Below are 14064 nucleotides of genomic sequence, written 5' to 3' on the forward strand. Positions count from 1 at the left end.
ACTGTAACCTCCCTGATCTACTCCTGCTGGTGTCCTCAGGGGTGGGGTGGGATTCTTTTATGTAAGCAAATATTTGGTCAAACATGTAGGAGCTTTGGGGTATCGCTGAGAAATGAATATTTTTGATCCTGGAACCGAAAATGCACTTGCTGGAAACTGGAGAAGGGGATGGTGGAATCAATATTAGGGTTGGTTCACAATAGACAACTAGTCGATTGTTTGTCCACCAATGAACTAGTCAATTCATGAGGTCTAACAGTATATCTAGAATGTTTTTTCTTTTAATATATTGTTGTTTTGCATGTAAAAATCCTGGAAATTCTTCGAAATGTTGCAGAGAGCCAGCAGCACAGCAATGCATATTTGGATGGATATCTTTAGCCCTAATGCATACTAGTCAGGTATCAACAATAAGGACTTTCCAATGACCAGTGTGCAAAACGCTTGGGACAATTGATGGATTTGTCACTGTCACTTATTGTTTTTCTGTGGTATGAAAAAATGTCAGGTTGTCGACAAATAAATATACGCACTTCTGGATTGAGAGTGGGAGAGAGAGTATAGCACTGTGAACCAACCTATTCAACTAGTATCTGTTAATTCACGTTACCGCCACTAGCTCCATTGAAAGAAGACCTGTATTGGGGACCTTCACTGGCTTTTGTTGCCCTTGAAAGAATGCTTTGTACGAAGCCTGAAAGAGCCAACTGTTTCTTTGCGCATTCCCCCAACACCCCTTACTCCAAGAAGGAAGCTTAGCAAAGCTGCAAATTGTTCATATATTAATTCAAGGTATCTGGTTGCCCAGTATCTTGTTTTACAAAAAGCCTGCAAAAGACAGATTGGTTATCAGGACCAGCTGTCTCAGGCACGGCGACCCTGCTCTCCGGGAAGCCAGTGGACTTGTAGACGCAGGCTGAGAGCAGATGGACAGGATCCAGGATCAATCTGGTGAATCAATAGCCGGCGTCTGACTTGAGGAGGGGGGCTGGGGTGGAAAGGTGAGTTCAAGCAAGTGATACGAAATTGAGAGGATATGAGCAAGAGGCACTGATGTCACTACCTGTGCATTTCAATAGGGGGCATGAGATGTCAACAGCGGCAGTGGGCTTGTAGTTTACAAATAAGACATTTTCGAACAGTTTCTTTTGAACAAAACAGACACTTTGGAAGATCAGAATTTCTGTGAGAGTGAAATATCGCAATACCCTTTTCTTGGTATTTTTGTCTTTTTTTGAGTGAAAATAGCTACATTTTTTACAGTTTGCTTCTCAATGTTTTAAGAATATTTAGATATTTGCACTGGAAAAATGACCAAAAAAAAAGTAAGAAAATCTTTTTTGCCATGTAGAGTTTTGTTAAATTAGTGACAGTGTACCTATACAAAAACTAGAGGTAAAGGCAAAAAATCCCCCTACTTCCTCTTACGTTGTTCTCTCTCTCTTATACAAATACAAACCCTCATCCGTCTTGAATAATCTGAAAACTAATCTGAATCTCAGACAGAACAGAAAACAGGGTCTGGTATAGACCTGAGGAGGATAATTTGTTCAAATGGATATGTTGCCTCCATGAAACAATAAGAGCTTGGGTCAGACCGGGGAGTTCCCAACACCAGGAACAAGACAACCTAGTTTCAGCTTTGTCTGCTCCCCTCCCCCCTTTGCAGTAGCATCTGCTTTGTGTTAGCCTGTTAGCCATGTTAGCTGCCTCACTACTGACTCACTACTCATTTCAAAAGCTAGCAAAAGGAAAATACGCTGATACTGATCGTAAACTTCCTGTCTATGTCTCTGAATGACACATGACCGGTCACTAGCAAGGCGAGAAGAGAAATACAGTTTGTGAGGAAGAAGTCAGAAGGAGTGCACTAATGTACAGGGTTTCCTGTGAGGGTAATGAGTACCCACAGTTCCCTGCTGAGAGAGGAAGTAGAGTGTAAATAGAGGGATTCCCACCTCGGCAGTGCAGCCGTTGTCATTGAGATAAGAATGGAAATTTCACAATGGCTGCCTTTAGGGGATTCCGGCCTCCTTTTCTCTCCCAGAGGCTTGCCTTTCCTGTTTAAATATCTTTTGGGTTTGCCTGCCTGTCTGGTGAGAGATTCTGCTAGTTAATATTAGTGCACACATGAGAGTCACGAAGCACAGGAAATTCTGGTGTTTGTTTTAGTAAGACACAAAAACATACTGCATCTGATTATGTAAATGGGGACGTAGATGCTATTAAGAGATTACCGAAGATGCAAAAGTCTGCATGAAATAGAAATAAATCCTATTTTTCTAAACTAATCATATTGACCTTATTGTGAATAACTCCTTTGAGTATCTTTTTAGAGTTATGAAATTTTAATAAAAATTTCTCGACCATTTTGTCGCTTAAACTCCACTTTGACTTCACACTTGCATTACGGCTCTGATGGGGTTTTGTTCCATCTTCCAGGCAGTGCCAACTTACACCAGGAGCATTGCAGAAGTATAGCAACTTGATTCTTGAGATTTGACAATGAGATTTGCCTGTCTGATGCTGTTTATCATAATGTTTTGTGCTTTTTTCCACTCGATTTTTGGGGTTCTACCATGGGTTAGTTAGCTAAATGGTTATTTTGTCTGGTTTAATTGTGTTTATTGTTATGTTTATTGCTATGTCCTGCTTTGTAGTGCTGTACACAGACAAAGAAAATACAATTACAAGTCCATTTATGAATGATAAGGATGAAAGATTCTAGCTCTGTCTGCACTTTGCGTTTAGTTTGTATTTGAACTGTGTGTCTTGTATACAGTGTCCATCAAAAATAGACTCAGTGCAGTGAAGCAGTGCAGGGAGCCACCAGAGTGGCCACGTTCAGCTCCAGTGGCCGTGTTGGAGCAGTAATGCAACACAGATGTGTACAGTGTAAATAAGGGGTAAGTATGTTTCCTACGTAGTAGTTGTTGTTTTTTTCTCGATAATTTGTTCTACTTGGATACACTGAAAGAAAAGAATCTGTCTCTACTTCCATTTTACTGTGACAAATGTAAATAGTGTATTTTTGATGTTAAATGCAGTGTTTTTGGTCTCTTTTTTAGCATTGCAACCAGCCCAACACAGCAACAATGACTCAACCAATGGTGTGAGATTGGGGTGGGACTATTTGTTTGACCCTCCAGTGGAAGACAAGAGGAATGTTAAGAAAAAATTAAAGTAAAAAAAAAAAAAACCAGATCAAGTGGCACAGAAATTACTCACTTCGGCTTTAACAAAAGTCCTCATACGTAAAAAAATACAGCACTAAATTAAATTGCAAAGCTTTTTAAAGCTCTATTTATACCCCTCAGCAACTTAATCTATGCAGCTTATTAAAATGGCAGCCTATTATGATTTAGGGGTCTTTTCAGATATGTCAAAAGAGTCAGCTGGTGCTGCTACAACGTCTAAAAGATCCAGATCTAAATCCTTTATGAATTGATTCAGCTCTTTTGAATATTTAATGTTAATGTAATTGCTTGGTGTAACAAACCAGACCCAAATCTCAATTTACCCTGTCAAGCCGTCATTGATTTAATTTCAGGATTTATAGAAACATTCTCCTTTCCTGGAGGCAAGGATAAATGATGTTGGTGTAAAGAGCAGGCAAAGCACACTGTTAGATTTTCTTTCTCCTTTTTACATTTCAAAGCATCTAACTATCTCATTTGAATTATTTACTTGGGCACGTGATGGAGAGCCCAGCAGAAAGGTATTGATTGGACTGATTTAGGACCTGCTGCTTGGCTAAATGCAATTCTCTGCTGTGCTGATGCGAGTGTGGGAGGTCTGGACATTTCGGAGTCCATGAAAAAACAAAACAAAACATCAATCTATCAGTATGTAATAAGGTAAGGGTGTGAAAACCTGCTCTGGTTATTTAGCTAAACACAGGCAGCTAAAAGGCAATGGCGGTATAGTCATTAGCTATTCAATAAATGCACACAACAAAAGGATCGTACAGTTTTAAGCTCTATTCCAAAACCTAGTTAGCAGTGGGCAGCTGGCTTGCGTTCAGTACAAAGTATGAACTTGGCCAAAATAGTTATATAAAAAGTTAACCTAATTATCCTAACTGACTACGGGAACAGCATTCAGTGTCTTAAAATACTACCTACATTAAATGCCATATTTATTTGCCATACTTTAGTTTACGCTCATTTTAGAAAATATAGCTGAGGGCACTTTGGGAAAACAATTCTATAGTTACCGAATCGCAGTTCACACTGAGGGGACAGTAGTGATGATTAAGAGAATAGAGAAGAGCAGGTCAAAGGATCATCTGTCCCTCTCCCTTCTCAGGTCAATGTGCACAGATCAATACATAATATCTTACAAATTTAATTCGACCTGCATCTTCCCAAAGAGGCGGGAGTCACGCTCTACGATTTATAGACAACTTCACTGCAAATTCTGATGATCAGCATGAATTGAGTGCAAATGTGCGTGTGCATATATGCGTTTTGGGGGGTATAAATAGGTTTGTGACAAATAGACAGTGTGAGAAATGGAAACAGAGAGTAAAGTACATCATCAAATGCACATATTCACAAATACTTTAATTATTCTCATAGTTTATAAGCTGCACTGCTGTGTTGGGAGAGTTCCTGATTCTGACTTCCTCTTTTACCACCATAAACATGCCTGTTTTAAGGCTAGTTCACACTGCTTCAACAAACACCAGCAGGGATAAAGGGCTCATTTAGTCACTCTCATGTTGTTCCAAAAGCTAACAAAAAGCCTGATAATTGTATTCTAAACACTTATCTTAAAATATTCCAAGACTTTTGAAGCCATATGATAGCTTTGTGTGAGAAACAGACTGAAACTTAAGTTAAGGCACAGTCGCATTAGTCAAACTTCTGCAAAAAATTGCCGTTAAAGTTGTTCCATTATCAGTAGTATATTTTAGTCAGTTTCTTCCAAACCACGTGGCTTTATATTGGTTAATGTGGTGAAATTTGCATGTTCAAAGTTCAACAATCTTGAGCAAAATTGTGTCAGGAAATTTTGCCTCTCACATTCCTAACACAAAAATCCAGATTCTTATTAAAATGTACAAAGGAAAACATGAGTCATTGAAAGTCTTGACATTAATGCTATCGTTCCCTGGTGGATTTATAAGAGCAATAGCAATGTCCGATTTATGAACATACATTCTTTTGAGTCATATCTTTTCAATGTGTCACTTGATTTGTTTCACAAAAATGATCTAAAGGATTATTTTACAAATCAGAATGATCTGAGTTTATCAAAACATTGTAAATTTAAGTAGACCGTACAAACTGTTGACACCAAAGGTGTCTATAATCCACTTAAGATCAAAATATACATCAGTTTTGACATACATACTTAGCATCAAATGCTTATTAATGAACAGCAGCATATATTAAATTTTTTTCTCTCACAAAGCTATTATATCTTCAGTCAATGCAACTGCATGGAAAATAGTGACCAGCACAGTCTTCATAATTTCTTTTTTTGTGTTTAGCAAAAGAAACGATTAGGCATACAGAACATGAAGTTAATAAATGAGGACAGAACTGCGTTTTTTGCATGAACTATTTCTTTAACATCATGACAAACAATCCTCCAAATCATCAGAATTAGCTTTTTTTGTTGTTTGTCGTCACACTGTGTGAACTAGCCTTTACATTCATTCTTTTTTTTTAAATTAAGGCAGGAAATTATACATAAAAACTGTGTAAATTCCTCTTATTTTAATGGGTTACTCATGGTGTTCTCAATGCATATGTGGTTTTAGTCAGTTTCAATGCCAAAGATTTGGTTAAAGGCAGTGATATGAAACCAATGGTATAGGGTAAAGCTCATGCAACAAGGTCAACTGAATAAAATGCATAGTGTCCCCGTCTATGTGCACATATACATGTCTATATTCCAGAATGCATGTCGGTGTGTGTGTAAATGTGAAACTAGCTGGGTTCCAGCGATGCATCGGATGAGCTCTTTGGGTGAGATGACTGTTTCTCTGAAGCTATTCAGATACTTACCAGAAATCATTTTAAAAAACCTTTAAAAAAATCTGTGGGGCATGATTTGAAATGAGGAAGGCACTTGCACATTTATCTCTAGTACAACACTTTTTGTTTTTACAGAAACCACAAAGAGTCATTTCATAAATAACAGCATGATGCATTTCTCAGGGTTAAAGCATGACTACGATAATTGTCGCAATGCTTGCAATCTTTGCGTCGCATTCGAATAAATGGGCTTTAATGTCGGCGTTGGCGTGCGGGCTGTTTGTGCATATGCTCGCCAAGGTTAAAGGCATATTCATTTGTGTCTATTCAATTGACGTCTTGCAATCGATTGAACAGAGAGGTTCTTGGCCAAGTAACACACCTACTCCCATGAGTCTTGGAGCACCATGTCCGCCACCCCATCGGTCACACGATTGCCAATGTCTGAAAGATCTTCTCCACATTCTGCTCCGGCCCGCTTAACAAAATCCCTATTGATTGAACCTCCCCCCTTTCCATAGAAAAGCAAAGACAGTGCTCCGGGGATCTTGAATGATCCCTCAATGAACAATTAAATCCAACTGAGAAGTGTTTATTTTGAAGCCTGGCGAATTTTCCTCAGATGGAGGCCTTTATTGTTGCCCAGAGGGACTGAATATGGTAGATATTAAGGTTCTGATGGAGACGTGTCTGAAAGTATGTCATCAAAATGATGAAGTGACAAAAAGTGGTCTGAACTAACATATTCCATTAATTTATTATGTGCGATAGAGGCTGATGCAATAAGCATGTTTTTCCATTGTTGGCCATTGTGTTTTTTGAATGTAATAATAATATATTGCAAATATTTCTCAAATATTCTTTTTCTTTTTAAAGGAGTCATATGATGTTGCTAAAAAAGAACATTATTTTGTGTATTTGGAGTAATGAAATGTGTTTATGCGGTTTAAGGTTAAAAAAACAAATTATTTTCCATATACTGTACATTTCTCCTCTATGCCCCGCCTTTCTGAAGTGCGTAGTTTTTTATAAAGCTCATCAGTCTGAAAAGCAAGGTGTGCTCTGATTGGCCAGCTATCCAGTGCTTTGTGATTGGCCAAAAACCTCAAGCATGTGACAGAAGGTTTACTCCCCTTGCAATACTGTGATGCATGTAACGGTCAGAAAACCAGCACCAAAAGACAAAAACAATAAAACCTATTACAAACGAGCCATTTGTTGCATCCAGTGGTGACATAATTATGGGTTACACTGTGTTTTTATGCGTTGCGTTGCATCGCTCCACGTAAACAAAACCATGTCTGCATTTATGATTGGAGAAACGAAAAACAACAAGGGCTACTCTACACCAGCGATTCTTAATTCCAGTCCTCGCACCCCCCAGCTCTACATATTTTGCATGTCTCTCCTTGTTAACACACCTGATTCAGATAATCAGCTCCTTAAAAATGAGCTCTGTGCATGAACTGTGTTACCATTGACACGGTCCATACACAGTGTTCATTGCTCCCTATCCCTGAGCAGGGGAAATTTATTTCACTTTCGGAACATTCATTCACGAAATTGCACTGTGCAACGTCTTCACACACAGACTAGTACCGCAGTTCTCAATTCCAGTCCTCGCGCAACACTGCTCTGCGTTTTTCACACGTCTCTCTTTGTTAACACACCTAATTCAGATAATCAGCTCGTTAGAAGTGAGGTCCGTGCATGAACTGTGTTCCCACTGTTCATTGCACCCTACTCCCTAAGCAGGGGAAATCTGTTGAAGTTTACCTCACAACCTCGGAACATTCATTCACTGATTTGTGCTGCGCAACGTCTTTACACACGGACAACTGTGACATCATATACCTCTGTAAATAAATACAATTTAAATTCACATCTTGCACACTTCAATGCACTTTGAATGGAACATATAAGTTCGCTTCGAACTGGAATCATGGCGGAATATCCTGTGATGTCCACTTCGCAGGGCACTTACGTTCGAATAGAAAAATGTCTGAATCGCTAAGAGAAACGTAAAAAATGTGCAGAGCAGTATGGCACGAGGACTGGAATTGAGATCATGAGACTGTTTGAATCATCAGTGGCAAATCCTTTACATATATAAACATACTTACTGACTGTGAGTCAGAAGTGCTGGCATTATAGTCTTCTCTCCCAGGATCAGGAAACAGTCCTCCATAAAATGTGCTGCACACTAAATATTTGGGTCGAACTGTTCTGGAACAGTGTTGTAAATACAACTTAACCACTGATTTGTAGTTGTGTCCTCTTTTGGAAGGCCAAACAAAGTAATTTGGCCTTCACAACAAAACATCGTCTCCAAGACATGGCGCCGGCAGCAGCAGCGAGAATAAAAGTTACGCCTTCTTTCTTTGCTTGAACATTTGGGTGATGTTATGCAAATCTTTCCACGCAGTGACGTAGACGTGGGGTGTGTTTGAACGAGCCATTTTAGGGGGGTGTGGTTGAATCTTAAATTTTATAAATAATATCTCTTTGGGTTTGAGACTTTAGTCTTTATAACTTTACAAATCTTGTAACACTCCAAAGAGAATGGAAAACTTGAAATTGCATCATATGTCCCCTTTAACGATTGTTCCTATTCAAGCTTATTTTCACCACAGATTATCTCAAAATTCTGAGTTTTTCTCAGAAGTTTATATTGTGCAACTGCTTGTTACATCTAATTTGCATCTTGCAATTCAGTTTGCAGTTCATTTTTTTCTTTTTCTCAGAATTTAGTTTTTAAAAAATAGCAAGTTTATATCTCACAATTAGGACTTTTCTTTTCAGAATGGGTTTATATCTAGCACTTCTAAGATTAATTCTTACAATTCAATTACAAACCAGCCATACTTAATATATACCATTAAAATAAATGACTTGATATTTGATTCTAAGTATTTTATCTGTTTACCCATTGGGACGTGGCTGCTGGTTCTTCACACATCAAACCAGAAATGCTTTAGTATGTAACTCAACCCCCAAAACCTTTACACACAGATACACACAAATATACACATGCATCACCTGTCCTTAGTCCCTCATCAGCGTATTTCTGTGAGCCGAAGTGGGTGGGTGTTACGATAGGGCCATATGGGAAACCACGATTATCAGATAAGAGGACTATCCTGGTTGGGGGGATAACGAGGAAGGGGGGTTGTGCAGCTGACATATAAACATCAACTGAAATCCATACATACATACATACATACTCGCTGATATAGACAGAGGGGCCTCATGGTGTGGATGACACTGTTTTGGTTCCCTCTCTTAGCTTCTCTTTCAGTCATTGGCGAACATGCAACACAACAAATCATACCTCATTTCAGTAGACTTTGTCCAGATGACATTTCTTTGATTGTAGCTTGAAAGGAAACCACTGACTCATATTATTCATTCAAATCAACTCTTGTCTACAAGAATCTAGAGCGTAAATTTCCAGCGAATCTGTGATTGCAGTGCTGTTCAGAAGATGAGGCGGTAAAGGTCAGAGGAAGGTCAGCGGGAATGGGCTTCACTCAGGTTCTCCTCATTGATCTAGACTGCAAATAGCTTTTAGCTCTTTATGACACTAGTGCAGTACAATTAACAAGCAAACATTCAAAATCACTAGTAAAGATGACATTTACAGACATTTTTGTTTACCGTTCAGTAATTGCAATGTAATAGACAGCTTTGGAAAACAAACCTTTTCAGTACAGTCCATATGGGAAAATAAAAGTTAGGACTGGAAATGCATTTTCTTGTATTTTGGTATTTCCTTAAGCTGACCCATTTATAGCATTTATTCTTGAAACATATTTTGGTCAGAAAAAAATATACTGTTTTGCTGCAGGAAAGTGACTTGAAATAATATTTCAAAGCTCACTATGTCAGTTCATTAATCAAAGAAGGCTGTCTGAAGAGAGCACCATCTGCTTTTTAACTTGTGGAGGAGGATATGCCATCCTGAAAAAAGAATTTCTGAGAAGACAAACATCAGGCCATGGCTCTCATGTAGCATTTCTGAGTGAGCGCTCTAAAGTTCATCCCCTCCTTTGTTTATTTTTTTCTTCGGCAGCTGTTCTCACTCGCTGTCTCTGTGCGCGAAATGACGTCAAAAGACAGCGATTCGCGAGAGCTCCACCAGGGCAGCTTCTTTCAGTTCGTTACCATAGCAGCTGTTCCCACTTCCTGCCAGAATGAGGTTTCCTGTGTTCATTCATTTCTTTTCTCTCTCTCTTTCTTTTTTTTTTCAAGCCATAGCTGGATTTAAAGCGCTCTGTTTACAGTACCATAAAAGGACCTTGGTGCATTAAGTCGAAGGATCCTGGCTCGATGGAATCTGGAAGTCAGATACCATCTATGCTGTTCCTTAGCATGGATTGTAGTAAAAACTATATTTTTAGAGTGGTTCTGACTGTGCAAAAGCTGCCACCACAGTGCTAGAGTGCCGTGGGTGGTTGCCAGAGCTTTGTTATGCAGTTGCTAAGGTGTTCTAAGTGGCTGCTAGGGTCTTCCGGATGGTTCCTCAAGGGTCAATGAAATTATTCTATTTTTCACCATTATTTTTTTTCTTATCAATTTATGCACAAATATATTAAAAATGACTTGAATACACAAAATAGAGCGATAGAACTATTCTGAAATCACATAACGATTAAGATACATGCTTATGGGTTCAAGGTGTAGAGGTGTTACATTACATGATATGTTTAGAGTAAGTAAAGATTAAAAAAAATAAAACAAAATGTGGCGATTAAGTTAAAAGCAGTTCGATTTTTAAAAACGTTTCTCTAGACCTTGTGTTTTCCATTCCATGGCACTTCTAAACGGAAAAACATGTTCTTCGTGAACAGCCCCAAAAACTTGGCATTGCCATTGACCCTCAAGTCTTTAGGATATTCTAGATATGGCACGGATCTCTTCAACACAAGTCTCCTGGGGTATATTTTGCCCGATTAGACGTCTTCGAACTAAATGTTGCGAGTCATGTTAGAAAAGTACCTCACGTCTCCTCAACAAGCCTCACAAAATGAGGTACCATTCATGTCCACAAGCACCACTAATAACTGGTGCTTTTCGTGCGACCCGCAGCCCACTTTCATTAAATGTGACACATCTAGCACTCCTCAGACACTTGTACCCTTCAAGCACAGTACAAGGGACGGCACCTTTTGCACAATACAGGTCACCCCTGATGTCTATTATGCAGATGAAGAAACCGCCAAAGGGAGATGCATTTTAGAACAGCCGTCAGCGGTTCCTTAATCAACACCTGCATGTGTCGCATTACTAGCTTTTTCCCCCAAAACCATGGGATCCAGCTGCACAGATAAAGGGTTTACTTTGCAAAACCCTTCTTTCTGGGCTTGCACTTCTTCTCACAAGCGGAGTAGATGTGTCTGTTTCGGGTATGCGTGGGTTGGCTGTATTTTCCACTCAGTCAAACCTCAAGGATGTCGAGTCTCACTGTGAGGCACGAGACTACAACCACAGGTTAGTAAGACAGTTGCACAAGGTCTCTTGGATCTTGCACAGTTGGGTGCTGTTTGAAAGTCTTTTGCAGGGGTGTTCCCGAGATGTTGGGGAAGGCTCCATGTCAAACTTTATATGCCAAGTGTCTTTAAATGGCACGTGTGCAATTTAACAAGGACAATAGCTGTTCTTCACAAAGTAATGATAACCTGTAAGTTACATGCCTGTAAAAGTTGCTCCTAACTGATGATCTGAGACCAACTACCCAGAGCTGACATTCAATCAGAGAAAGCCGGCGCTGATTCTTGGAGCTGGTGTTCTGGAGACCCTTCAGGAGAAGCAGGTTGCACATCTTCCCACCTGTTTGGGACTGCAAGGATGCCTAGGCCTTTCTAGAAGCTTGCCGCAATAAATCATGTCATTTGCAGAGCAGGCCTTCAGAGGCCTTCGTGTAACACAATTAGCTTCGAAAGCCTGTAATTAGACCACAGATCATTTGGCGAGGTTCTGTTTATAGTCGAGGAGCAGGTTAGGTCATGACTGGTAAATGAGAGGCAGTGATTATTAATTTCTGGGGTAATGCATGCGGTGCTTCTAGGGTAGCATGGCTGCTGAATTGAGGCTGTTTTGGCCTGCTGAAGCATGTGCCATTTCATCACACCTGTTAAAGGTCACATGTAAGGGGGCTCGAACAGCAATGTACTAGAAAGACGAGGACAGATCACACTTAGCACATCCCACATAGGTGTGACACCAAAAAATCTCCCAGTACTCATTACTGTATACAATCCACATACTGCTAATTTAATGTCATGGAAACAGGGGTAACAAGGACAAAGCACATGGGATGTTCATGCACGGTCAGTGACGAATAAATGCCATCTGAAATCTTCATTACCACACCACAAGATGGTTTATGCATTCCTGGTTCCATACTAGAGAAAAAATAACTGTTAATTCACCATGGTGGTGGACCAGGTCAAAGGTTAACCCTGATGTTGTGACTGGACAGCTGGAAAAGCATGAGAACCATCCAGAACAGCTTGGTGTAGTCCAAAAGCAGTAGAGAAGGACCGAAAGGAAAAGCTATGATGGTATTAAAGGTCCATTCAGCTTCAACAGCTGCATAAATAAGATGAAATTTTAAACAGATCACCATTCTTCTCTTGCAACTACTCAGGAAATACTCGTGGATGGAGAACAACAAATTGCCTGTCAAGAAATTACATCAATATTAATTGTGAGAAATGTTACTAAACTCTAGCTATAGTATGACAACCAGTCGTTTTTCATGCAATGAAAGCCTCTTTTCCTTTTGTTTAAAATAAATACAAAATACAATGATTATGTCCTAATATGTGCATTTTCACCATTTCTGTATCAATCAGCTAATGCTAAAATAGAAACGCCAGTGTCACATGACCTGTCTCAGCTGTGCCCAGTCGAACCATGGAAAAGTATTCATAACTCAAACTCAAGATCTGCAGTTTGTGGTTTAGGTCCGTGGCCACAGACTCATCTCTGTTCCCCATTGCTAAGTTTCGTTTTAGATGCACATCACTAACATGCGCTAACTGCAGTTTTCTTCTCACCAGCTGGGTGTGGAGGCAGATGCAAAGCTAAGGCAATACATAAAAGGGTTGTCTAGTTCTGGGAAACTTATCTGACAGAAGTGTTTTAGCATTACTGGAAACTTTTAAAAGGTTGCTTGGGCAGCAATTCTTACTATGATAGTAGTAGGGCGTACATTGTTTCTTGTGCTTGCATGCACTTGGACTCAAGTTTTGTCTCTGCACATCCTATAAACTGCCAGTGACAATTTCACATATGAGTTGCATATGTGGAAATGTGTGTGAACTGCATTCATTTTTTATTATTATTTTGTATAACAAACAAAGTGATTTCAGAGTAGATGAATCATTTGAATTTGTGCTGAATGAGCAAAAGAACGAAGTTCAAAGTAGTTTTAAACGAATCAGTGAAATGGAAATGTTATTGTTGCTACTGGCAAAATGGTAGAAGTTCTCAAAAGCTGGATTTTAAGATTAGTCCATTGAAGGGGTTAATTTGTGCTAATGCTACATATTATAACTAGCCTACATGTAAATACCATTACTGAGGGAAGACCATAAAGAACTTGGGGGATTGGTGGGTTTCCCTCTTTCACCAACAAAAATTGCACAAGCTACTTCTGGCACACCACAGCCATAATTCATTTATCATAGATAGCAGGGAAAAAGGATAAATAGGTGAGTAGATGTATTCGTTTAGCAGATGACATTTGCTATACTTCATCTAGTCTCAGCCTCAGACATCACACCCACGGACCGTAGGCTAAACGTCTGATGCATACGGGACACAAAAGTGTAAACACTTCAGGAGTGTCGAAGTCGTCATTGGATTGGTTTTATTCTACAAGATTTCCAAGAGACTTGTGTGTCACGTTCTTCAACGTTCCGCCTGGAAACAAAGTTGTGTGGTGCCAAACCACTCATGAAAGTAGAAAGCCAATGTGTTTACAACTGTAACGAGTGCTTATCAGGATCAACTAAATGCAGGATTTTCAATAGTATGTGAAATATTTAAAGTTCGTGGCATAGAATCTTTA

The sequence above is a fragment of the Carassius carassius genome, chromosome 48, assembly GCF_963082965.1.
Source record: "Carassius carassius chromosome 48, fCarCar2.1, whole genome shotgun sequence".
NCBI classification, from domain to species: Eukaryota; Metazoa; Chordata; class Actinopteri; order Cypriniformes; family Cyprinidae; genus Carassius; species Carassius carassius.